Raw genomic sequence first — 25,383 nt, 5'->3', positions numbered from 1 at the left:
AAACAATACATTTGAATGAAAAATAAATTAACACGAATAATAAATTAACATTGAAGAAACATGAAAATACAATTAATTTATTATACAATTTATGTACATTTTCTATACATTTTATATTATATATTGAATAAATCTTAAAATAATATTTACACAAAAGTGACCATGCTACATCATCCTCTACTAAAGGTACGAAAATTTGATTGAAATTGAGAAAATTTCAATCAAATTTTCGTAGGGTTAAATATTGAGAAATTTTCCAGCTGATTATAAACTATTGCGAAGAAATGGTTGGGCTATTGAGTACCAAAAAATTCACGAAACATTGTTGGCAGGCTACGCACACAAGCAAACATTAAAAAAAAAAAAAACGAAACAGTAAAAGTACTTACACCTGGAGTAGGCCTTAACTCCAGAGAAGTAAACATAAACTAGGACCCCTGTCTTCTACTCCAGCCATCATGGGCCGAACACTAAGACAGTGCCCGTAAATCTTCTCTTCCATCACAAAACCTGTGGATCGCGAACGTCGGTCTACTCCAGAACATGTTCCGAACACCTGACCGCGTCCACTTTCCACAATAAACATAAACCGTACTAGTGAATCCCGGCTGCGATCCCTCCAGATATTCTACCCGAAACATATGACCACAGCCGCTCTCCACTTTAAACCGTGTGCCGCGAAAACACTCCAGACATAAGTCCGAAAACGTTTCACAACACACAAACAACATAAATTTTAAAAGTCGCATCATAAACATTTCTTTCGAAATATTTATGAGCTGTACAATACCACAAACAATGAATCACCCCTCGATCGGGCACTCCGGGAACGAGTCGTTACTCACTCCCTTAGAACTCACGCACTCACTGCGCTGCCAACTTAACGGAACGAAAATGGACAAACGTCACAACGACCAAAACAAAAAGTGAAAAAAAAGTGAAAGTGCAAGTGGGATTGAAATGGAGCTGCTGCGGAAAAAAACTATTTAGGGAATTAAATTGTTGCGAAAGCGGAGAAAAAATTTACGGAAAGTGTTTTTAAAACTGTATCGGTTGGTTGTTTGAGCTAATTGAGCTGTTTTTGGGGATCGTGGGAGGGTTTGTTTGTATTTTCAGATCGGCGCAAAGCATCAACAAGGCTATGGACGGCTGGCAAAAATCTTATTGGAACTGGTTCTAGCGATAGACAACAGTTGGCTACTAAAACTGCTTCGAATTGCACAAGGAAGGGACGATGAATATAAAAAAAAGTTGGACTGGACTGCTATTTTAAATGACGATTGGCGGATGACAAATGTAAAGAAGAGCTTGGACAACAACAACACAACGATGGATTAAATGCTATTTATAGTGATGGAGGCGTACCATTCCGACGAACGGCAGCTGGTAAAGAAGGACAATGAAATCTAATAGGAATCAATAACGAATTTCAATTTTGTGTACTTTTAGGGCTGATTGCAACATCGAAGATGCATCAACACGAATGACGATAAAGGCGATCTGGACTAGGAATGCAACAACTAAGGACGACGAATACTACATACGATATAGAATGCGAAAGAAGTACGAAACTACAGGCTAATGGAAATGACGACTATACTCTACAAAAAGGCTACAATTTGATGGAAATGGACTCGAAAACGCAATGCAACTAGGACTAAGGATTGGTATCGAAGAACGAAAACAAACAGGCAACTCTAATAAGAACTGTAAGTGATTTTCCTACTAATTAATCCTAATCTTAAGGTACTAAAAATAGAATTACCGTAGGGCGTTAGGCGCGTACTAATCACTAATATTTACAAAATTTACAGTATTTACATGGGAGGATTACGTTTCGTAGTCTCAACTCCCTTTCTATGTGGATTTCTTTGCCCTTGAAGGTGTTTTCGTGGAGATTTTCATGGAAATGCCTTAGTTGCTTCTTGGGGAAGTTCACATAGCTCGTCTACCTAACAGTCCATCAATTTTCCAAGTGAGATGACGTCATAGCTGGCGATCAATCACTGTGATGGATGAGTTTGAGTCACCTAATGGTCAATTGAGGCCAGAGGTCACACATGGGCTCCTTCCTAGGCTTCGTAAGGACCAGTACTAACTCAGTACTGAGTACCGAGGATTGGAAGTCATCACTTAGGCTCCCTGTAGTCTTCGTGTTTCCACTTACTATTGGTCAGGTCATCACCCAGCTCCTTCTATGCTTGATGATCCTTACTACTTCTGTGAGAAATCATCGCCCAGGGACTCTCTTCAAGACCTGAGGTATTTCTAGCTCATTTTCACCTGGATTGGTCCAACCTGACTTTTCCCCGAAGGTGTTTTATGAAGTTAGTCACTCACAATACATAGCTTTGAAAAAAATGTCGGTCACCTTAGTGACTGGCGATTTATGAACCCTTGGGCATGTTTTGATCGATATTGGTCACTCCGAAGAGGTTCATAGCTTGAAAAAAATTGTTATTCTATGTCGGTGGGTGCATCTTCTTCAGATGACACCCGTAAAAGACGCCAAGACGTTTCCCCTGAAGGTCCTCAAGCTCGTAGCAGTGTTTTCCGAGTATTTTCCTGACTACGGCGAGTTCGTACTTCGGAGCTAGTTTCGCGCAGAAGTGTTTGGCCTTGCTCGACTGTTCGAAGGTTCGCTTCAGCACAGTTTCTCCAGTTACGTAGGTAGGACATTCTGCGTTTGACCGTAGATTGTACGTTCGCTTGTGACGCTCGTATGCTTTTGCAAGATGCTGCTTGATCTCCGTGTACAACTTTTTCCGTCTCTCTTGGATTTCACTACTTGGCATACTGTCCGAAGAACCCTGTCGTAATCGCTGGTACTCTTTCCCGTCCGAAACCATCTCACGGCCGAACACAACAAAATACGGAGTGTACTTAGTCGATTCATGCACAGCATTCCGGATCGCACAGGCAATCGTCTGCAGGTTCTCCGCCCAGTCCTTGTGCTGTTTAATCGTGGCCCGTATCGCTGTCGTGACTACCCGGTTCACCCTCTCCGTGTTGTTCACTTGCGGATGGTACGAAGGTGTGAGCCAGTGGTTGACACCATACTCAGCCAGGAGTTCACGGAAGGCTTTCGAAGTGAACTGTGTTCCATTGTCCGTTAGAATCACTTCTGGAACTCCAAAGAGTAGGATGATCATGTTTCGGACAAACTCGATCAGTGAACTAGCTTTCGCTTCACGAAATGGTTGGATCAACACGAACTTGCTAAAAACATCGGTGGCCACGAGTAGGCAAGTATGTCTCCCTTTCCCTGACGCAGGCAGAGGACCGACGTAATCCAGCGTTACGAACTGCCAGGGGTGCTCAACGAACTCCTTTTGACTACCCATGGGCGGCGTGACGTTAATGTTTCCTGCTTTGGATGTCTGACACTTGACACACTCATGACAGAACTTCCTGACCTCTTTGGCCATTTTGGGCCAGTAGAATCGACGTTTCAGACCCTGTAGCGTCTTTTCAAACCCAAAATGTGCTACATCGTGCTCCTGTTTGACGATTCCAGTTCGTTCGGCTTTCTGCGGCAGGAGTTTCCATCGGAATCGCTCATCCTCGGCTCTATTCGTGCTCCTCATGTATTTGAAGATTTGTCCATCTGCAACACGATAGTCAGCATGCTTCTCGGGGTTGGCCTGTATGCTCTCAGCTAATTCTTCGTATTCTTCATCTTCCGATGACAAATCGATGACATTCACCGAGCGGGAAAGACAGTCTGCCGTAATGTTGCTCGCACCTTTCCTATATTCGAGCTGAATATCGTACGACTGTATTTTTAGTGCCCATCGGAGGAGTTTCGAGTTGCCGGATTCAACTCCGATGGTGAACAGCCACAAAAGGCTCCGGGCGTCCGTGACAACCTTGAACCGTGAACCCTCAACGTAGTGGCGGAAGTTTTCGATGGCCAACAGAACCCCTAGGCACTCCTTCTCTACGCTCGAGTAAGCTCTTTGGGTTCTACTAAGCTTTTTGCTGAAGTAGGCCACTACTCTGCTTTCTCCGTCCTGTTCCTGGATTAACGCTGCACCAACCGCTGTATCTGACGCGTCGCTCTCAATCGTAAACGGTTTCGCGAAATCCGGATTCGCTAAGATCGGAGCCGATGTTAGTACGGATTTTAACTCCGTAAACGCTTCTTCGGCAGTTTCCGTCCACTCAAATTTCTTCTTGGCCTTCTTCAGTAGATCGGTTATTGGTGATGTTATTCGGCTGTAGTTCTGTATGAAACGTTGGTAGAAGCCTGCTAATCCAAGCAATCTACGAACATCTTTCACGGTTTTTGGCCGGGCGTAGTCTAAGATGGGAGAAATTCTGGAAGCATCGATTGCGACGCCTCGATCGGTTAGTAGATAGCCAAGGTACTTCACCTGCTTCCTGCAAAACCGTGACTTTTCGAGGGAGATAGTCAGGTTCGCCTTTTTCAACCTGTCGGTCACGATTTTGAGCAGACGCATATGCTCCTTCAGGGTTCTGGACGCTATCACGATGTCATCGAGGTAGACGAACACCGACGGCATCAGGTCGAACCCGATGACCTTGTCCATCAATCTGCACATCGTGAAAGGCGCATTGGTCACTCCAAAAGGCAGAACCTTGAACCTAAACAAACCCTTAGTCGTCCGGAAGGCCGTGTAGTTCCTGCTTTCCTCCTTGAGCGGGATTTGGAAGTACGCGTCCTTCAAATCGATAATGGAGAAGTACTTTGCGTTCTCCAACCGTTGAAAAATCTCCAACATATTCCGTATCGGGTAGCTATCCTTAACCGTCATGCTGTTTAGTCTACGCGAGTCCAGACAAACCCTGATTTTGCCGTTGGATTTTCGGACTGGTACTAAGGGATTCGTCCACTCGCTGTAGCACTCCTCTATGACGTCCATGTCCTTGAACCGCTGAATTTCCGCATCGATCTCCTTTTGTATGGCCGGTGCTGACCGGTACATTACTTGGTTCTTCGGCTTCGCTCCTTCCTTGAGTACAATCTCGTGTTCGATCAGGTGTGTCCGTCCAAGATTGTTGCTGCTCGTAAACTCGAAATCCTTGATTACTTGGACCAGTTGTTGTCGCTCCTTATCGGTCAACTCGTGTTCTACTTCTAACGTCTCCACCGTTGGTTCTTGTGGCTCTTCCGGAACATCAAATGTTGGTACATCCAGTGTCGTATCGTTTCCTGTTTGTTGAAGTTTTGGAAGCTCTCCAATCGGTTCTAGAGTGAACGCGATAGTCTCTTCCGTGTTTGCAAAACTCCCTACCGGTTCTGGCCCGTTTCCCAGATCTGCCATCGGTGAGATTCCGAAACTACGCCAGAAATTGCAACCCAGAATCGGTTTCGAAATTTGTGGTACTACCACGGTTGGCACCACTCTGGTCACGTTCTTGTATGTAAACGGAACATTCAAATACCCTAAACATCGATATTCGGTGTTGTCGGCCGTACAGACACGTAGTCTCGTTGGCTGTAGCTTTAAACCGTACTTCTCGGAGAGTTCCAGTGAGTTTACCACACTGATTCCCGCCCCGAGTCAAGCAACCCTACGATCTCAGTATCAAAAACGTTTACGCGCAAATACGGGCACTTTCTTGTATGGATTTTGATTGTGTGTATTCGGTCAATAGGGTCGAAGTGGCCCTTTCCTGTGGGAACCTTATTCTCCTTTGGAATGTCCGGGCTCCCCGTCGTACACTCCTTTACTGGTTTCCCTGGTTGGTTCGACTCCATCTGCGGCTTGATTCCGCACATCGCTGGCACGAACGTATTGTTCGCCCTAGTTCTCCGCATCCATAGCAAAAGATTGCTCGTGGTTCCTTGCAATCTCGCCAATTGTGGCCTGCCTTCCTGCAGTTCCAACACGCATTTCCATCCGGTTGTCTTGGCGGCTGTTGATTCGTCCTACTGGTGGTCTCCGCAGGCACCGCTCGATTTCCTTCGCTCGATCTTTGGCCTCGACGGTTGATCCTTGCGTCTACCACGTCCAAGTCTTCCCGTTCGTCACTCTCCTCCTGCGACGAAGCACATTCGATCTGGTGGACGTTCCGTTGATTCCTTTGTTCCGTGTGCCGTAGTTCCGACTGGGTTTGGAAACTACTATCTGCCGCATCGATTCGGTGGTTTAGCTGAATCAGGTGATCCAGGTCACGAACAGGTACAATCGAGATTTTCGATCGGTAGTGTGGGCGCATGTTGTCCCACACAACCTCAAATTTTCGCCTCCTGGAAAGTGGTCTAGAAAGTATCTTGTTCAAACGCTCGATCTCCGATACGAATGCGCTGAACGATTCGCCCCTGAGCTGCTTTCGATCGTGAATCTTCTGCCGAATCCCTTGGTCCTGGTTTGGATTCCCGAATCGAAATCTTATCTTCTCCTCGAAGTCTTCCCAATCTACAAAATCGTCCACGTACGTGAAGAACCAGTCCGAGGCTTGGCCTTCCAGGACCAGGTGTATATCTCGCAGCAGACTCTGCTGAGATACCCCTTCCCGTGCGGCGATCTTCTTTAATTTGTACAGGAAATTTTCCACTGATATAGCCCTGGAGTCTCCTGAAAAGGTAAGCTTCCAGTGCTCGATCCTTCGATTCTGTCGGCTGTTCCTATTTCGAAAACCGTCCGAAGCATACGATCCTCGTTCGCTGAACCACTCGTCAATAGGAGGTCGACTGCTCCTTTGTCGTTCGTCTACAAGGTTCAAGCTTCGTTTGTCGTCCCTGCCTGGTCCCCTGTTTCGATTCTGGTTCGACTCTCGCCGGTTGGTTCGTCGCAGTTCGTCATAGTCGCTGTCGGAGTCTTCGGTCCTACCTACTCGGGTTTCCATCACTCTGTGGCTGGTGTTCAGTCCTTGCCTGCTCGTGGTTTGCTTCCGCTCGCGCTGTTCCGCCCATTCCACTTCACTGTCCTCGTTGCCTACTTCCTCATGTTCGGCACCTTTCTCGCTGCGTTTGGTTTCGCTTGGTGTAAAGCGAGTACTGCCGTCTGTCCGCAGATGTCCTTGGCTACTCCGTAATCCCATTCGCTGAATGGTAGTCTGGAGCTCACGGATTTTCTCCTGCAACTCCTGGTACGTCGGTTCACCTCTTTTTGAACTACTTGGTTCCGTTTCGGCTTTGGACTGCAGTGACAGGTTCTTCGAGTATGCACCCAAGGTTTGTGGAGGTCCGGCACTTGTCCTACCTTCTTCGTCTTCCGGTAAACTCTCCGCACTGGTCCTGAGCGTCTCCGAAATCGACCTAAGAAGTTCCTTCCTCGTGTTTTCCACTTCTTTATCTGTGGTTTCCCCCCTTCGAACACGCAAATAATAGTGCTTCAATCGCGAAACTAGCCTTGGATCTCCCTCTTTCCCTTGCCATGCCTGCTGAATTAACAAAACCCGGTTCGAGATTATGTCCACCTCTTGCTCAAATTTATAAGGGGATCTATAATCTCTTCCCTCTTTTTGATCCGTTTGAAACAAGTTACGCAACAACCGAAGTTTTGACTGAATATCTTTCTCCGTTTCTTCCTTATAGTTTCGCAAAATCAGCTCATAGTTAATTTCCTCGTTTGTTAGATAATCAGCGTGTGGAAACGACATTTTGATAACTAATAGAAATGTGTGCAGGTCGATAAATTCACAAAATACTAACAAGTTCACTTATGTATATTATAATAAATTAAGGTTTATAACAGCACAAATACACAAATAATTACAAATATCCTCACACAACAGAAAAAACGTAATAAAGATAATATAATGAAAAATAACAACTTTGTGTGTGAAGCGAGTAGTAATAAGGAGTTTATGTATAAATATAAGGAAAATACCGCATACGATTTTTAATAAAAAGTTTTTAATGTGTTTTATTATAATTACTATGTATTCTTGCAAAAAAAACATGAAAGAAATTCTGAAAATGTGCAATATTTCAATAAGCGCCAAAAATTCGAAAAAAATGTGTCTGCCTTCTAAACGTTTGGGCGCCAAAATGTAGCACGCAAATTGCGGCTAAGAGTTTTCCCGTCTTCTGCTTCGTTCCCTGGCTCCGAAAACAGACGGCTTAAGCGCCACCTCCGAAGAGGACCGTCTGTCGAGTTATGTTTGCCCGGCAAGAAACCCAACCTCAGGGCGGGTTTGTTTTATAAGAGACCAAATAGCGATTTAGGGACGATACAGAAAACTCAAAAGTACGGCTAATCGAGATATCTCACTTATAGAGGTCGCCTTAAGCGATTCTCAAAATATGGTTGATGCTAACCGTCGTTCTACCAACTCACAAAGACACCACTCACGAGTATCATCATTGGAAGAACTCACCAATTCAAATTTCCCGTTAGCTTCGGACACGTGAGTGGAGAGACTGATTTCCCAGGCAGTCTACCCTGGCGTACAAAAATAACTAAAAACAGGTAGAACGACGCGAACGTGAGAAATCTCGAAGACCAAAAAACTGTTACAGGGAAAGCACTAACATTTCACAAAAATACAGCATGTTTGAAGGTAACGAAAACTAACGAAACATTTATTCAATTTGATAACCTAGGTTTTATTCGAACATGTTCCTTTCCATGCTTTCTCTTCTTCTTCTAGCTTCCCTAATGTGTGTGCGGTTTTAATTTGTTCCTATTCTAATCTGATTCTATCGACATTGATCGACAAGAACCATCACTTTCTCCGAGCTCGGTTAGTTGTGTGGAGTTTTCAACACATGCGCATGGTTAATTGGATTTGTCTACTCACGGTACCTTTCAGCTGCTCATCAATGCCGTCGACAAAGAAGAAGCGACGGCGTGGCGGTCGACGGACGGCTTGGTAAAGCAGCACGCTATTTTTACCGCATCCTACGATGGTGGTATTGCGACGGTTGCACCAAATGCGTACGGTGCGCGGCGGTTTGGAAAGTGCGCCTTTCTCGCTGCCGGTCGCTAAACGGACCGGATCACCGGCGCAGTTGCTTGCTGGTGTTGATGACGATGGGGGTCGTCGATGGCTTCGTCGGTAAGGTGACTACCACATGGCCGACGTAGAAAACGTGGGATTCGGCCGCCTCCGGTGGTGAATATTCCGATCACCGAAAAAGTTGGTTGATGGCGAAGCTGACGATGGGGGTCGTCGGTGGCTTGGTCGGTATGGTTGCTACCACATGAACGCCGACGAAAAAAACGTGGTTTCGGCCGCTCTGTCGGAACGGTTGTTCCCTTCCGGCTTTCCCCTCAAACCGGGACTTTTGACGCTGCGACGTGGGGTCGAGAGCGCGTTTAGCGAAAAAGGTGCGGTGTGCCGAGCTTTCGGCCGTGGATCAAATCCTGAATAAAAAGCCGTCGAACGGCTGTTCGACGCGTTTAACAAAAAGTTTACTCCACACAACAAAAAATATCAATTACCTTTTTCTATTCACTAACACGCACACACAAACTACTTGACCGCACTTAACCTTTGGCTTAGGTTATTGAACTGGCTAACTAACGGAAAGGAACAAAAGTAACATTAATTTAATCTAAAGACTTCTCACATTTTAAATCACATACTTAATTAAACACACCGCGACACAAGAACTTTAACACGCACTCCCGCCTCTTCCACGGTCCAGGTCAAAATGGACGAGTAGAAGTTCTGTAGGTCCTCAGATAAGGTCGGATCCCAAGACTTCGTGGCCGGAAATACGTAAAATTACCGAAGTAATTTTACGATCTTTTCAAACGACAATTCTCATCAACCACGAATGAGAACCGAATAAATTGCTATCTCTTTCACTTTCATACTCATCTGAATGATCTGTATCGCTCCATCTATTTTTAAATACCCGATCTATTTTTGACGAGAGAGTTCGGGCTTGAACATTGAACCTCGAGATTGTTCGGGTTTCGTGGTGTAGTGGATAGAGCAGCAGGGATTTCATTTATATGTATTGAACTTGTGAAGGCGACTTGCATGCAAGTTGTATGCGGGTTTAACGGTGCATGTCATTTCGAATGGTGACATTGAATATCGCAAAACATTTATAGTGAACTTTGGAATTTAGTACATTTGACAATGAAAACAATACATTTGAATGAAAAATAAATTAACACGAATAATAAATTAACATTGAAGAAACATGAAAATACAATTAATTTATTATACAATTTATGTACATTTTCTATACATTTTATATTATATATTGAATAAATCTTAAAATAATATTTACACAAAAGTGACCATGCTACAAGTTCATCATTTGAAAGTCAATAACAGCGCCAGCCGCTTGCTTACGACCATCAGGAAAGGGAAGGAATGTTAGTTCGACAACCGTTGCTACTAGAAACTGTGGAATCACAGCATCCCAACAACATTGTCTCGGGAAGGAGTATTTGTTAGTAGGGTAGGATAGAGTGTGGATCTTCGAGCCGCCTTCGGTAGGTTATATGATTCACTAGTTATTTAAAAATACAGGTCGCGTTCTTTATCACGATTATGATTTATTTGGTCACGATGACCACCCCACACAATAAGGGTAATGCACATACGTCATCGGTCGATCAATATTGAACGCTTCAGCGCATTGATCGTTTACGCAACCGTGAAAACCGACTTTCCCACGAAAATTGTCGTGCGATTCTGATCCCTGTGAAAAGTGAGGCGGTATTTTTGTTGTACATTAGGCCGTCCCTATTTTTATAAAAGATGGAAATGTTAAAAGTTCAATATTACAAAACTATCGTTTCAGCCATGCCATAATTTGAAGTCCGTATCTCAAGGCTGAGTGGTCTCCCATGGGGCCTAAAGTTCTCAAAAATTGTATGGGGTCAGAAAAATCATGATTTTTTTTCGACAAAATCTTCTTAAATCTACTCTTAACCCATAACTTCTATTGAAAACACTGCACATACTCTGCAACGGTTCGTTAACAGCATAGCTGGTTCTAGAGTAATTCAAACTTAAAAATGAGTGCGTCCGCGAGTCTTTGTTTTAATTTTCCCGAGCAACTCAGGACAGTTGATATTTATTTATTTTTTTTTTTTATTTATTTGACAACACCAACAGACAAGAATGGTCCCAATGGTTGAATAAAACTTAAACTAGACAAATACATTTGTACAAAAAAAAAACATGAAAAGTTTGTTACTAATCGTTATCCGAACTAGAGAAAAAAGAGAAAAAGCTACGACGAACATTTTCACGACTTAAATTAAAATCAAACACTGATGCCACCCTGTTGAAAGTTCGCTGAATGCCCAATAGTGCGCTGTTTAGGCCGTAATTGGTGCGCCGAAAAGGTAGTCGTAACATAGAATTATTTCGAAGCGCCCTGGGACGAACGTTTAGATTGACAGCTTCTAGGATAGCGGAGCAGTCAATCCGACCCTGTAAAACATCTGCTATGAATAGTGACCTAGAGGCGTTCCTGCGTACTTGAAGTGTGTCCAGATGAATCAATCGACATCGACTTATGTAGTTGGGTAGCCTATGAGGATCACGCCAAGGCAGACGGCGAAGAGCGTAACGGAGGAAGCGGCGCTGGACGGACTCGATCCTCTCAATCCCATTTTGGTAATAAGGATGCCATACAACCGAGCAGTACTCAAGTATTGATCGAACCAACGAGCAATAGAGTGATTTGAGGCAGTATACACTGGTGAAGTCTTTAGCGATACGAAAGATGAACCCCAATGTACGAGACGCTTTTTCCACGATGTACGAAACATGGCAATTAAACTGCAGCTTATCGTCTAGGATAACACCAAGATCCTTTATGCGATCCACACGTTGGATTACTTTATCGCGAAGCTTGTAATTGAAGATGACGGGGTTACGGATTCGAGCGAAAGTTATAATGGAGCATTTTTCTGGGTTAACGACCATGCAGTTTAAGGTACACCATTGGTCGAAGTTGTTCAGATCTTGCTGAAGCCGAGCTGCATCGGAAGGGCAACGTATTCTCAAGTAAACCTTCAGGTCATCTGCGTAGGAAAGGCGGGGACATTTCAGCACTCGGTTTACATCATTGAAGTACAGGAGGAATATTAGTGGTCCCAAATGACTTCCTTGAGGAATACCGGAGGAGGCGACGAACTCCTTAGAACAAAAGCCTTCGACTGCTACGGTGAATCTTCGGTTGACCAGGTACGACTCGAACCATCGCAGAATATTTCCGCTAATTCCTAATCTTTCTAATTTAGCGACTGCGATGGAGTGGTTGAGTTTGTCGAATGCCGCAGAGAGATCAGTGTAGATGACGTCCGTTTGAGTAGATGCCGCGAATCCTTCTGTGACGTGAGATGTTAGGCACAGAAGATTTGTAGTGGTTGATCTTCCCGAGATGAAGCCATGCTGGTCATCGCTCAGGTACTGCTTACAGTGAAATAACAGAGGATCCAGAACTGCGAGTTCGAATAACTTGGAAATAGCACACAGAGATGATATGCCTCGGTAATTATTCACGTCCTTCCGGTCACCTTTTTTGTGGACAGGAAACATAATGGCAACTTTCCATATGGGCGGGAACACCCCGCTCGAAAGGGACAAGTTGAACACGTGCCGAAGAGGAACAAGAAGATGGTCGATGAATTTCTTGACGAAAATAGACGGGATACCATCTGGACCGAGATTAGACGACGATTTTAATTGCGATGCGGTTGCAGATATCATTGCGTCGTCAATGTTCAGTGAATGCATGTTGTTACCAACCTCCAATGGAACATTGGAAGCAGCCTGATTCACTTGGTCGTTCGAAACACGTTCGTCAGAAAAAGTGTTCGCAAATTTGATGGCGAAAAGTTGGCTAACTTTTGCGGGATCTGAGGCGACTTCACCGTTAAAGGTCATAGTTGAAGGGAAGCCGGATTCATGCCGTTGAGTATGAACATACCTCCAAAAAGACTTGGGTCGCGCTTTTAGGTTTCGCTGGATACTAAAGTTGTAACGCCTAAAGCTGTTCCGAACTTTGGTTTTGTATACGGAGTTCAGTCGTAAGTAGTGCTCCCGCAAGGGAAGCGTGCGATATTATTCTGCAAAAGATCACCGAAACAATTCTCTTTGCTTGAAGAAGTTCCAGGTTAATGAGCCGACAAGGGTCTTCATAGCTGGGCAACTTAAAAGGATCTCTCCAGTAAAGAAAGCGGAGGCAAATAGAATTTGTGCTGAATTCCTTCAATTCGTTGGATATCAGATATAAAGTACGGTGCCCAAACTACAGAAGAGTATTCTAAAATAGGACGAACCAAAGAACAATATAATGCTTTCAAGCAATAAACATGCAAAGCGAAAAATGAACCCTAATTGAGATGAAGCCTTGGACACAATATACGACACATGATGTTTGAAGGAAGGTTTGCTGTCTAGCATAACTCCCAAATCATTAACTGTAATCTCACGTTTTAAGCTAGTATTATCTAAGTGGTAGTTGTGTTGATACCGTAAAATGGGGTATCATTGATCAGCGGGGTAACATTGATCGGCTTGAACGACCTCATGAAATGTTCAATCAAGCATTTTATATTAAATCAGTTTCTGCTACCGAATGGTATATCGTTATCTGCTATTATTTAGCTAAAGCCTCATTTTCATTTATTTAGTTAACATCAAATTCATGATAATACTGAATCAACAATTTGCCGCCATAATACTCGATTTGCAGCTGCAGCTCTCCAACGTCGGTCACGCCCAACACTCGCCAGATCACGCTCCACCTGGTCCGCCCATCGTGCTTTCTGCGCTCCACGCCTTCTTGTACCAACCGGATGGTTAGCAAACACCAACTTTGCAGGGTTGTTGTCCGGCATTCTTGCAACATGCCCTGCCCATCGTATCCTTCCGGCTTTGGCCACTTTCTGGATGCTGGGTTCGCCGTAAAGTGCAGCGAGCTCGTGGTTCATCCTTCTCCGCCACACACCGTTCTCCTGCACGCCGCAGAAGATCGTCCTTAGCACCCGTCGCTCGAAAACTTCGAGTGCTTGCTGGTCCTCCTCGAGCATCGTCCATGTCTCGTGTCCGTAGAGAACCACTGGTCTTATTAACGTCTTGTACATGGTACATTTGGTGCGGGGGTGAATCTTTTTTGACCGCAGTTTCTTCTGGAGCCCATAGTAGGCACGACTTCCACTGATGATGCGCCTTCGTATTTCACGGCTCACGTTATTGTCAGCCATTAGCAAGGAACCGAGGTAGACGAATTCTTCTACCACCTCGAAAGTATCCCCGTCTATCGTAACATTGCTGCCAAGGCTTGTCCTGTCTCGCTCAGTCCCACCTACCAGCATGTACTTTGTCTTAGCCGCATTCACCACCAGTCCGACCTTTGCTGCTTCACGTTTCAGGCGGGTGTACTGTTCTGCCACCGTTCCAAATGTTCTAGCAATAATATCCATGTCATCCGCAAAACAGACAAATTGGCTGGATTTCGTGAAGATCGTACCCCGGCTGTTGAGCCCGGCTCGTCGCATAACACCTTCCAGGGCGATGTTGAATAGTAGGCAGGAAAGTTCATCACCTTGTCGTAGTCCCCGTCGAGATTCAAATGAACTGGATAGTTCACCCGAAATCCTTACGCTGTTCTGCACACCGTCCATCGTTGCTGTTATCAGTCTAGTCAGCTTCCCGGGAAAGCTGTTCTCGTCCATAATTTTCCATAGCTCTGTGCGGTCGATACTGTCGTATGCCGCTTTGAAGTCGATGAACAGGTGATGCGTTGGGACCTGGTATTCACGACATTTCTGGAGGATTTGCCGTACGGTGAAGATCTGGTCCGTTGTCGACCGGCCGTCGATGAAACCGGCTTGGTAACTTCCCACGAACTCACCCAAGCAGCACACTTTGTTACAACTAAATCACGGTAATTTCTACGCGACAAATTCAAAAATCGATTTTAAATGACTGCAACGTCGATTTCTACAGCTATGTCACCGAAAAAGCGCAGGAGGTGGAGCCTTTGTGCAACATGTCGTTCGTCGCATAAGAGATTAGATGGTAACCGATATGTAATATAGTTTGTTTACACATCAGAAGAAAAATAAACTCAAAGTTACATTGCTTGCTTCGTCATAACAATTATGGAAAATAAACGGTGGATCAAAAACATGGCAATGACGATTGGAAAAAGTATCTCTCAAGGGAAATGGAAATGTGTTTCGTTGGTGCACCGTCCTAAAATTGACTGGCAATTTGATTTTTCTGGTGAAATTGTCAATTTTACTAGCGGAGAATACGTGTGCTTGCGAAATTCGAGAATTTTAGCATATACATTTGCATATCGCAATGATTCGTTGTACGATTTTTGAACGGGAAAAAAGATACTAGGTTTGTGAGGCCAATTTATTCGTCAATTCTGATGACTTTTCGTTTCTATTCTGTTTGCTTACGACTCCATAATCATAATTGAAAAATATATTAGTTCAGTTTTCTTGTAACAGGTACAACTAATCGCCATTGTGATGATTGCGCAGAGCCTACATTGCCGGTTGGATGTTTGAAGATATCAATATTCACCACAAACATTACTTCATACAGAACTATAAGTTTGAAAGCAATTTTTTTTTAATTCGCAGAACCGTCATACTTAAGTTTTTCTTTAACGTAAACCCGTGTTTCGACCCAATAAGATAACTTTAAGAAAATTTATCAAGATAAATTGTCTTTCCTCCATCAAAAAAATATACTCAAAAGTAGGCAAATTCTATCCCAAGACCCCCGCTCCCCTTAAGCAAACAACTCAAATTTGAGTACATTTTCCCGAAATTGACTTGTTTTGCACAAGATCTCCCCTTGGGTCGATGCATCTCTATTTTTTTTTTTTGGGAAGTAGTTTATTCGATATACTCTATTTTTTGGTAATATTTACCCAAAATATATGTAGTTCGGATTTACCGTGAGCTACTTTAACATAATAAGTTCTAAACATCGTATTTGTTAAGTTCCAGCATACAAACATATCTAATTACTAAATACTTTTGACATGCAGTGTTGATCTTCACCTACTAGTAGCAGCTAGGTTGCACAATTGTGACCAAGTAGTCGTTTGTTTTTGTGCGTCTCATATGCGTTCACAATGAAACAACAAAAAGTTACACTGTCGTCATTTGGAAACGACTTTCGGTAACATTATACATGGCAACTAAACATTGACTTCGCAGCAACTGGTCTGGTCATTTGTTTTGGTCTTTGGTTTCGATGTAACAAGATAAAGTCAAGAATGTAACTTTCTGCATTTGACAGTTCACGAGCATATTACACGAAAACTACCATGTGACATAAATGTAGCTTCTGCAAACTTAAGGTTGCATTGCGATGTCTGAGCAACCAAGTTGTATACAGCAAATATAGAACAGTTACGAGTAATCTGAAATGAAACGGCTATGCAATCTTTATTATTTTTCTAAAATATTCCGTAAGTTACAAGTGCTACTTGGGCATTTACTTTAGGTGAGAGACGACGGAAGATGATCTGGGATAGCACTTTGTAGGCGGCGTTTAAAATGGTGATCGCTCGAAAGTTCTCACACATTAACTTGTCGCCTTTCTTGTGGATGGGACAGATTATCCCTTCCTTCCACTCCTCCGGTAGCTGTTCGGTTTCCCAGATCTTGACTACTAACTGGTGCAGACAGGTGGCCAACTTTTCCGGGCCCATCTTGATGAGTTCTGCTGCGATACCGTCCTTACCAACCGCTTTGTTGTTTTTGAGCTGGTGGATGGCATCCGTAACTTCCCTCAGCGTGGGAGTTGGTTCGTTCCCGTCCTCTGCTGCACCAACATAGTCATTTCCTCCGCTGCCTTGGTCCTCCTTGCCTACATTCTCTTCGTCATTCAGGTGCTCGTCGAAGTGCTGCTTCCACCTTTCGATCACCTCACGTTTGTCCGTCAGGAGGCTCCCATCCTTATCCCTGCAGATTTCGGCTTGCGGCACGTAGCCTTTGCGGGATGCGTTGAGCTTCTGATAGAACTTCCGTGTTTCCTGTGAACGGCACAGCAGTTCCATTTCCTCGCACTCCGCTTCTTCCAGGCAGCGCTTTTTCTCCCGGAAGAGACGGGTCTGCTGCTTCCGCTTCTGTCTGTATCGCTCCACATTCTGTCGGGTTCCATGCTGCAGCATTACCAACAATCAATATGAAACTGGAGAATTTTTTGTGACGCCAGTCGTTCCCCCAGTAAGTTCACCCAATACTGGTGTTTCTGACGCCACGCTTTCAATGTCAGTTTGCTCCGCCCATCTTTATCGAAGCAAGACTGAGTCCACACATCTAGTGACCATGACAACAAGAAAAAACGATTATTTATCGACACATTCCAGGAAAGAAAAAAAACAAAAGACTTGTGATTCAGTTTGTTTCTCGCGTTTTCCGGACGGTAGTTTAAATGGACCAAAACGACCAGCTGATCAGCTGCCTGCCAGCCAAGTCAAATGTAACCGTCTGGATCAGCCGCACAGATTTCCGTGGTAAGAACTCGTATTCGTATTTGTTTAATAAAACCCTGTAGTGTTACGTTGCACTTTTTGTAAAAACAGCTCGAACCCACTGTTGTCTCAGCCGACACCCCGTTCACGTCCAGTCAATCGAGGCGCTGCTGCTGGCCACACCGAATACAGTGCCCCAACGGCTGCTTCACATTCGATAAGCTCTTCAAGGAGGTTTGTGTCCGATTTGTGGAAACTGCATCCGAAGATTGGCGGTGTGGACAAGAAAGATTATTGTGTGCGAGCTGATGCCCCACGTCAAGCATCCGGAAGTTTACCACTACATGAGTCTCCCTCCGCTAATTCCTTCTGAATGGGCAACAAAAAAAAAACCGTTCTGCTAAAAATCCTTGCTACAGGTGGCGAGAGTTTTCGGCGAATCTGAGGAACGTTCCCGCGAGCTTTTCGAACGGGCAGCAGTCCTGTTCATTGACGTCAATTGATGTCATCTCGGTCAATAGAGTCATCGCTCAGAAGGACAAGAAACATCGCATTGTGGCTCAGTTGCTGAGCAGACCTATAGTTAACTAGCTGTCCCGGCAAACTTTGTCTTGCCGTCAACTGTGGAGCTCAAAAAAGCATCGCACTTTAGATTGGTTTCATTTTTGATCGTGTTGATTTCCTTCCCAGCTCATGAAAAATCAGAACTTTATCAATTTTCTTACTTTTCTGGTTGATTTTCGTAACTTTTTGTACATATGAACACAGCCACCACGAATACGAACCAAACCGTCCAAGAGTCATGCTGATCGATTGACCCGTTCGTGAGTTTTGTTGCCTCAAAGGGACTTCAAACTCATTTTTATATATATAGATTTGGCCAAGCTGAAGGGCGGTGATGGTGTGCTAGTTTTTGGATCCACAAACCGACCGGATGCACTAGACTCTGCCTTACGCCGTGTTGGACGGTTTGACCAGGAAATTTCTCTGGGCATCCCAGGGCCCCAAATCCTAAGAATCATTTTCAAGAATTTGAAGACCGTTGCTTATTTAAGTTATTCCTTTCCTCTATTCGTCGTGTAATTGCATTTGATTATTTTTGAAAATAAATTCGTATTTTTGTAATAAAGGAAGTTCTGTTTTTCTAACGGCAAGTTCAATCGAGATAAAAACAATCATGGTGTCGGATATATACATCTGAACCGGTGAAGCACGGGACGTACATATGGGATAACGGCAGAGCTGAAAGCATCACGCAACAGTTGAACATCGACGTGCTGATGGGACACATGCATTGCTGTAAGGTTGGATTCTAATCATCCAAGTTCGGGAATACTTCGGGCGCCGGATCCTTCCATAGTTCCAGCAACGCATGCCACACCAAGTGCCTCGTCTGAAAAATATGTACCTTTACTGCATCGTACATGGTAATGTTTTTAATTTAAATTTGAAAAATAAAAGATTCAGATATTCTAAAACAACTTTGAAGTGGAAGTCTAATTGAAAATTAAAGCATCCGTGCAAAAAGATTGTACAACTATGCAGACTGGAATCGAACCATAAACGTCGAGATCACTGAGCTCTTGTTTAACCCACACGGTTATCAACGCTTGAAGATATGGTGTTGCTAAATATGTATAAAAATCAATCTGTCAGTTGACACTGCGTCATTGGGCAATCTTTCTCGTTGTCATGGTCACTAAATTGGCAAACTCAGTCTTGCTTTGATGAAAACGGGCGGAGCCAACTGACATTGAAAGCGTCGCTTTAAGAAAATCAGTATTGGGCGATTTTACTGGGGAAACATGGGGGAAAAACTGGCGTCAGAAATCGAACTGAATTTGTTCCTGACATTTATGTCTTAGTATTAAATCTATGGCATTACCGCCCGCGCTGCATCCTTCTCCTCCAGAATCGCTCTGCACTCCTCGTCGAACCAATCGTTTCGTCGACTCCGTTCTACATACCCGATAGTGCTCTCGGCTGCGTTGTTGATGGCTGCTTTGACTGTACTCCAGCAGTCCTCTAGAGGGGCCACATCGAGCACACCCTCGTCCGGCAACGCTGCCTCGAGATTCTGCGCGTATGCGGTGGCGACATCCGGTTGCTTCAGTCGCTCTAGATCGTACCGGGCGGCCGCCGGTACTGTACATTGTTAATAACGGAGAGTTTTGGGCGCAGTTTAACCATCACCAGGTAGTGATCAGAGTCGATATTAGCGCCACGATAGGTCCTGACGTCGATAATGTCGGAGAAGTGCCGTCCATCAATCAGAACGTGGTCGATTTGCGATTCCGTTTGTTGTGCTGATCTCCAGGTGTAACGATACGGGAGGCTGTGCTGGAAGAAGGTGCTACGAATGGCCATGTTCTTGGAGGCGGCGAAATCGATGAGGCGTAGGCCATTTTCGTTCGTCAGCTGGTGGGCGCTGAACTTTCCAATTGTCGGTCTGAATTCCTCCTCCTGGCCTACCTGAGCGTTTAGATCCCCTATGATGATCTTGACGTCGTGGTTTGGGCAGCTGTCGTACTCGCGTTCGAGCTGCGCGTAAAATGCGTCTTTGTCATCATCAGTGCTTCCGGAGTGAGGGCTGTGCACGTTTATTATGCTGATGTTGAAGAATCGGCCCTTGATCCTCAACCTGCACATTCTTTCGTCGATCGGCCACCAACCGATCACGCGCCTCTGCATGTTGCCCATCACTATAAAAGCTGTTCCCAGCTCACGTGTGTTGCCGCAACTCTGGTAGATGGTATGATTACCTCTAAACGTTCGCACCATAGATCCTGTCCAACACACCTCCTGCAGCGCTACGATTCCGAACCCGCGGTCCTTCAGTAGATCGGCGAGTATGCGGGTGCTCCCGATGAAGTTGAGAGATCTGCAGTTCCACGTACCGAGCTTCCAATCGCAAGTCCCTTTTCGTCGCTGTGGTCGTCGCCATTGGTATCGGTTCGCATTCTTCTCTTGTTGATTTTCCGGTGCTAGTCTTTTTTACGGCTGGCACGCAGGGCCTGACACCAACCCACTAACCCAGGGAGCTGGGCTTATCTTCCCGGAAGCTACGGGTTTTGCATTGGCATTTCCTCCAACTGCAGTGCTAAATAGCTAGGCTCGAGCGCCAGTCTTCGCCGGGGGTGGTGTTTTTAATGGGCGCCCAGGAGATAATATTTTACCTGAGCTTCCACCCCCTTAGCTAAAGCCTGTATCCGCAATAATCGGGACACAGAAGTACGGCTGTAGCTCTTGAATGAATCATTAACTTGATGATTTCGTGGCTATATCGGTCTCTTTCTACTCATAGTATAAGGGAGTAGAGATCAAAGTGGATAATGAAATGATAGATATGATAGAATTCGCTAGGTAGTGTACAAGTGTGAAAATTTTATAGAAGATGAAATTAGGCAAGTAGGCCATGTATTGAACGAATACATCGAATGCGTGAAACTTCTGCCGTGCGATCTGTGCTTTTAAACAGATCGGCTTGGTTGGTAGTTCATACCACCTTACCAAGACTGGCAAAAGTTTCAGGCACCCGACTGCCTATGTATTGTTCTGTTTTCATCACAAATTCTATCGATCGGTAGCTGCGTTCACTACTTGCCTAATTTCACTTTCTATAAAATTTTCACACTTGTTCGCTACCTAGCGAATTCTACCATATCTATCATTTCATTATCCACTTTGATCTCTACTCCCTTATACTATGAGTAGAAAGAGACCGATATAGCCACGAAATCATCAAGTTAATTATAGAATACGGTCGATAAATCAGTATATGACTTGAATGAATCGGCAAAATTTGCCAAATAATTGACTCAGAACTCTTTGGTGTATGTTTATTATTTGTGCCAAATTTCATAAAAATCGATGCATTACTTTTAACTGTGGATGAAAAACAAACAGACGTGGTATTAGGCATTGTGGCATACCAGTTAAGCACCCTATGCGCAGAGATGCGAATTGTCAGCATTCGCGCATCATCGAACACCGCGACAACAATATTCGCGCTCCATCAGACATCGCGACTTCGCGACGTCGCGACGCGCACGTCGTCGGTCGTCAGCGACACGAAGACTCGAGCCGGTCGGACAGGAGAGACCGCGCCGCCGACGATCGTCCTCTTTCTCATCGCAGCAACCGGGCGGCAAGCACGTGTCATCCAAAACAGGCTGGAGGCAACTTTGCGGCAATCGGCCGAAACTGTAGTGCGGAAGTTTACATTGGTGATCCTGCCAGGTTTGCTGCTTAAAGTTTTAAGAGCAAATAAATTGTGAAGGCCGAAAACATATTCCAATATAAGCTAAATGGTAAGCATATTTGGTGGAAGTGATTTTTTTTTTCATACTCGCAAAGTAATGCTATTTGATTGTGCAATGACGCTGAAGAGCAAGAGAGGTTATGAGTGCTGATTGAAAAAAATCGAAAAGAACCACACGTGAGGATCCGGCGCGATTGGACTTCCGCCGGGGGAAAATGGAAAAATCCACACATGGACTTGTGTGAGGATCCGGCGCGATTGGAGTTCCGCCAGGGGGAAGTGAAAAGAACCACACATGGACTTGTGTGAGGATCTGGCGCGATTGGAGTTCCGCCGAAAGAAAATGGAAAAATCCACACATGGACTTGTGTGAAGATCCGGCGCGATTGGAGTTCCGCCGGGGGGAAATGAAAAGAGCAACACATGGACTTGTGTGAGGATCCGGCGAGGTTGGAGATTCGCCGGGGGGAAGTGAAAAGCACCACACATGGACTTGTGTGAGCATCTGGCGCGATTGGAGTTCCACCGGAGGAAAATGGAAAAATCCACACATGGACTTGTGTGAAGATCCGGCGCGATTGAAGATCCGGCGCGATTGAAGATCCGCCGAGGGGAAGTGAAAAGAATCACACATGGACTTGTGTGAGGATCTGGCGCGATTGGAGTTCCGCCGAAAGAAAATGGAAAAATCCACACATGGACTTGTGTGAGTATCTGGCGCGATTGGAGTTCCGCCGGGGGGAAATGAAAAGAGCCACACATGGACTTGTGTGAGGATCCGGCGCGATTGGAGATCCGCCGGGGGAAAATGAAAAAAGCCACACATGAACGGCGACATCGGAGTGTGAAGATCCGTATGAGATTGAAGTATCGTCGGTAAATTAAAAAAAAAATCCAGACGTTATGCACGTGGTTGTGCTTTTGATTGAGTGCTCGTATTGAACAGCATCTTATGCATGTGGATTACCGCCAGAAGATGCAGATCGAAGCTTGAGTAGTGGCAGCTCAATGTTCATAAATCCGCATAGGGGTAGGCAGGGCATTATGGACATCCGGGGCAGAATGGACACCCTCAATATTTTGAAATATGCGAACTTTTTTGAACTTTTAATGAATGGAGAATATAGTCCATTTGTCTAAAACGTAGTTTCAGGAAAGAAACATTCGAAATTAAAATTATACTTGATTTTACACGAAAAAGTTGCGTCCTCCGTTTTTTGTGCATGGAAATTATAATTTTCACACCATCTAAAATAAGGTTTAGTGATTAATTTATTGCAGGCCGATTAAAACCTGATTTTTCTAGAACACATGCAAGTAGTTTTGCTGTATGTACATGCTTAACATGTTTATATTTTCTTCTTTATTATATCAAAAATCAAGTTTGGAAATATCTTCTGCTGCCGGTTCAAAATGGACACTCACCTTTTTGAAAGAAGCGGCAAGGGAAAAATATAACCTAAATCACAAACCAATCAAATTCTTCGATTTCCGTATATTTTCGATTAAAAGTTCACTATAGTAGACATAGGGTGAAACAAATTGATCAAAAAACGACAGCAGTGGAAAATAGTTGTTCTAGGCACAGCTGTACATGCCGACAAAAACGAAGATTTATCCAAAACAGCCTGAATTTAAATTAACTTAACAAAAATGAACTACTTCGGCGTATTATTCATTCATAATAGTTGTTTTGCAATGAAATTACTTTATAGGTGTAAATAATGTACGAAATTCGTAAAAGTCTCATGGTGTCCATAATGCCCCATGGGGGTGTCCATTCTGCCCCGTATGCTTGAAGACGGTCATGAAAAACTAACATTTTTCATAACATTTTTTGAAGTGGATAAATCATTTTTCTTCGTGAGCATTCTTATGCAATAGATGCTAAATAGTCTTTAAAAGGATACATGTATCAAAAAACTAAACTTTTTTGACATCTTGCCAGGTAAAATTGGCAAAAGCCTTAGGGTGTCCATATTGCCCCGCCTACCCCTACTTGGACTTGTGTGCGAAATTTCAGACGCATTTGGACTACCGTCGATAAGTGAATTCATTTCTTTATTTCAACGAGAAGCTACAGGATGCTCACGTGTATTCATGTTCGTACGACTTGCGACAACGACAGCAAATAGTGCTTGTTGCGACTCCTTAGAAAGAAACCCAGCGGACGTGGTTATGCGTCCGCCTTTGTGGTGTACTGATAGCCTCGGATGTGCTTGGAGAGTCACCGAAATAAGAAGTATCTCGGATTGAGAAACTATGGAAAATATAAAAGTTACTGCACAATTTTTATAGATTCGAAAATCCCGGAGTTGTTTGAACAGCTTGAACGCTTTTTTCACAAGTTGAATGTGTCCTATAATGTTGAAATTCATGCATAAAAACAAAAGATTTGAAAAACCGTCGTGCAGGTAGCGACATTAGTAATTTTAGCGAATTGTGAGTGCCCCAGACGACTCGATTCGCGCTGCAGGTGGAGGAAAATTTCCGTTAAACGGAAAATACTCAACTGGTCTACCAGATGTTTCATGTTGTGGTTTCTAAGGTTGTAATTATGAGGTGCTATTGCGGACCGATTGGACAACCGTTTGAATGAGAACGATTTCGCTTAGAAAAGATTTCATGTCAATTTAGCAGTGCTGCGATTTTTCGACAAGCCTTTATGATAGCTATATTTTGTTTTTTTCATTTTCTCCGTTTCGGTTTTCCTGTCAAAGTTGCTTTCCGATCAGCAACACGGGAGCAAAATGAAATAGGTTCACACTCGCACGCAGCGTGCTGAAAGCGAGAGCTGACAGGGCTAAATTCCCATTCAATTTTCTGCAGTTGAGTGTTTTCACCCGTGCTAACGTATCCCTATACTCACTCTCACAAGCCATCGCTTGTGACGAATGGCCTTTCAGCATGAGTAGTGTGTGGATGATTGGGAATTGATCTTGTTGGGTCGCTCAGGAATGAAGCTCTCGGACTCTGTCAGTTCTCACATCGAGGAACTGAAAACGACCGCCGCAGTCATTCATTTTCGGCCGAAAAACAGGCACTGAGACTGATATTTTGCAGGACTGCAATTAAGTATTCTCGGGCGAGTTTTGTTTCACGATGAAAAGTACATTTCGTTGAAAAAAATCAAGAAAAAGTAACATACCAATTCATGACGTCTAAGTTTGCATTTTTGAAAGTTTTTCAATGGGAAATCTGTCAAACTACTGCCACGCAAAGGCGTGACGCAAAGGCATACGTACCATTATATGGAGCTTTTAAGACATGCACCGAATTCAGATTGCCAAAACAAGTATTTTTTTTTTTTTAATAAAAGGCAATGTTGAAAACAACTTGTATAAATTCGCGAATGAAAATCGATCAACAGATTATGTCATCGAAATTCCTGTTAGGTATGAATCACTTAACACTGGCATTTTGAAGCATGGACAATCGTCAGAATAATTATGTTTCAAACAAAACCGTGCATGGAATAATAACATATTTAAGGATTCTCAAATAAATGCTTTGTTCGCATTAATAAATATTCCTTTTCAATTTAAAACTGTAAATGTGCTCCAAGAACACAAAGTTGGAGAGAAGCAGTCGTTCCAGTGAGAACGTAGAGCCACAAAGAAAAATAAGAAGAAGAAGAAGAAGAAGAACCATGACAGCAACTAGAGAGATCACAAATCTAAACTAAAAGCTATGGTTCGTGAGGACAAGCGAAGGTGGAAGAAGCATTCTGAGTAACGTTATGATTGAATGTTGATATAGAGTGAAGGAAGAGTCGATA

General features: G+C 44.0%; 1 protein-coding gene across 2 annotated transcripts in view; it reads right to left on the bottom strand.

The window, feature by feature from the left end:
- LOC109414240 (uncharacterized) overlaps positions 1 to 25,383 on the bottom strand; it is a 357,064-nt gene that overhangs the window by 194,295 nt on the left and 137,386 nt on the right. The gene's annotated exons all lie outside the window — the stretch shown is intronic.

The sequence above is a fragment of the Aedes albopictus genome, chromosome 2 (genome assembly GCF_035046485.1).
Source record: "Aedes albopictus strain Foshan chromosome 2, AalbF5, whole genome shotgun sequence".
NCBI classification, from domain to species: Eukaryota; Metazoa; Arthropoda; class Insecta; order Diptera; family Culicidae; genus Aedes; species Aedes albopictus.
The sequence above is the reverse complement of the archived record's forward strand: the minus strand, read 5'-3'. Positions and strand labels throughout refer to the sequence as shown.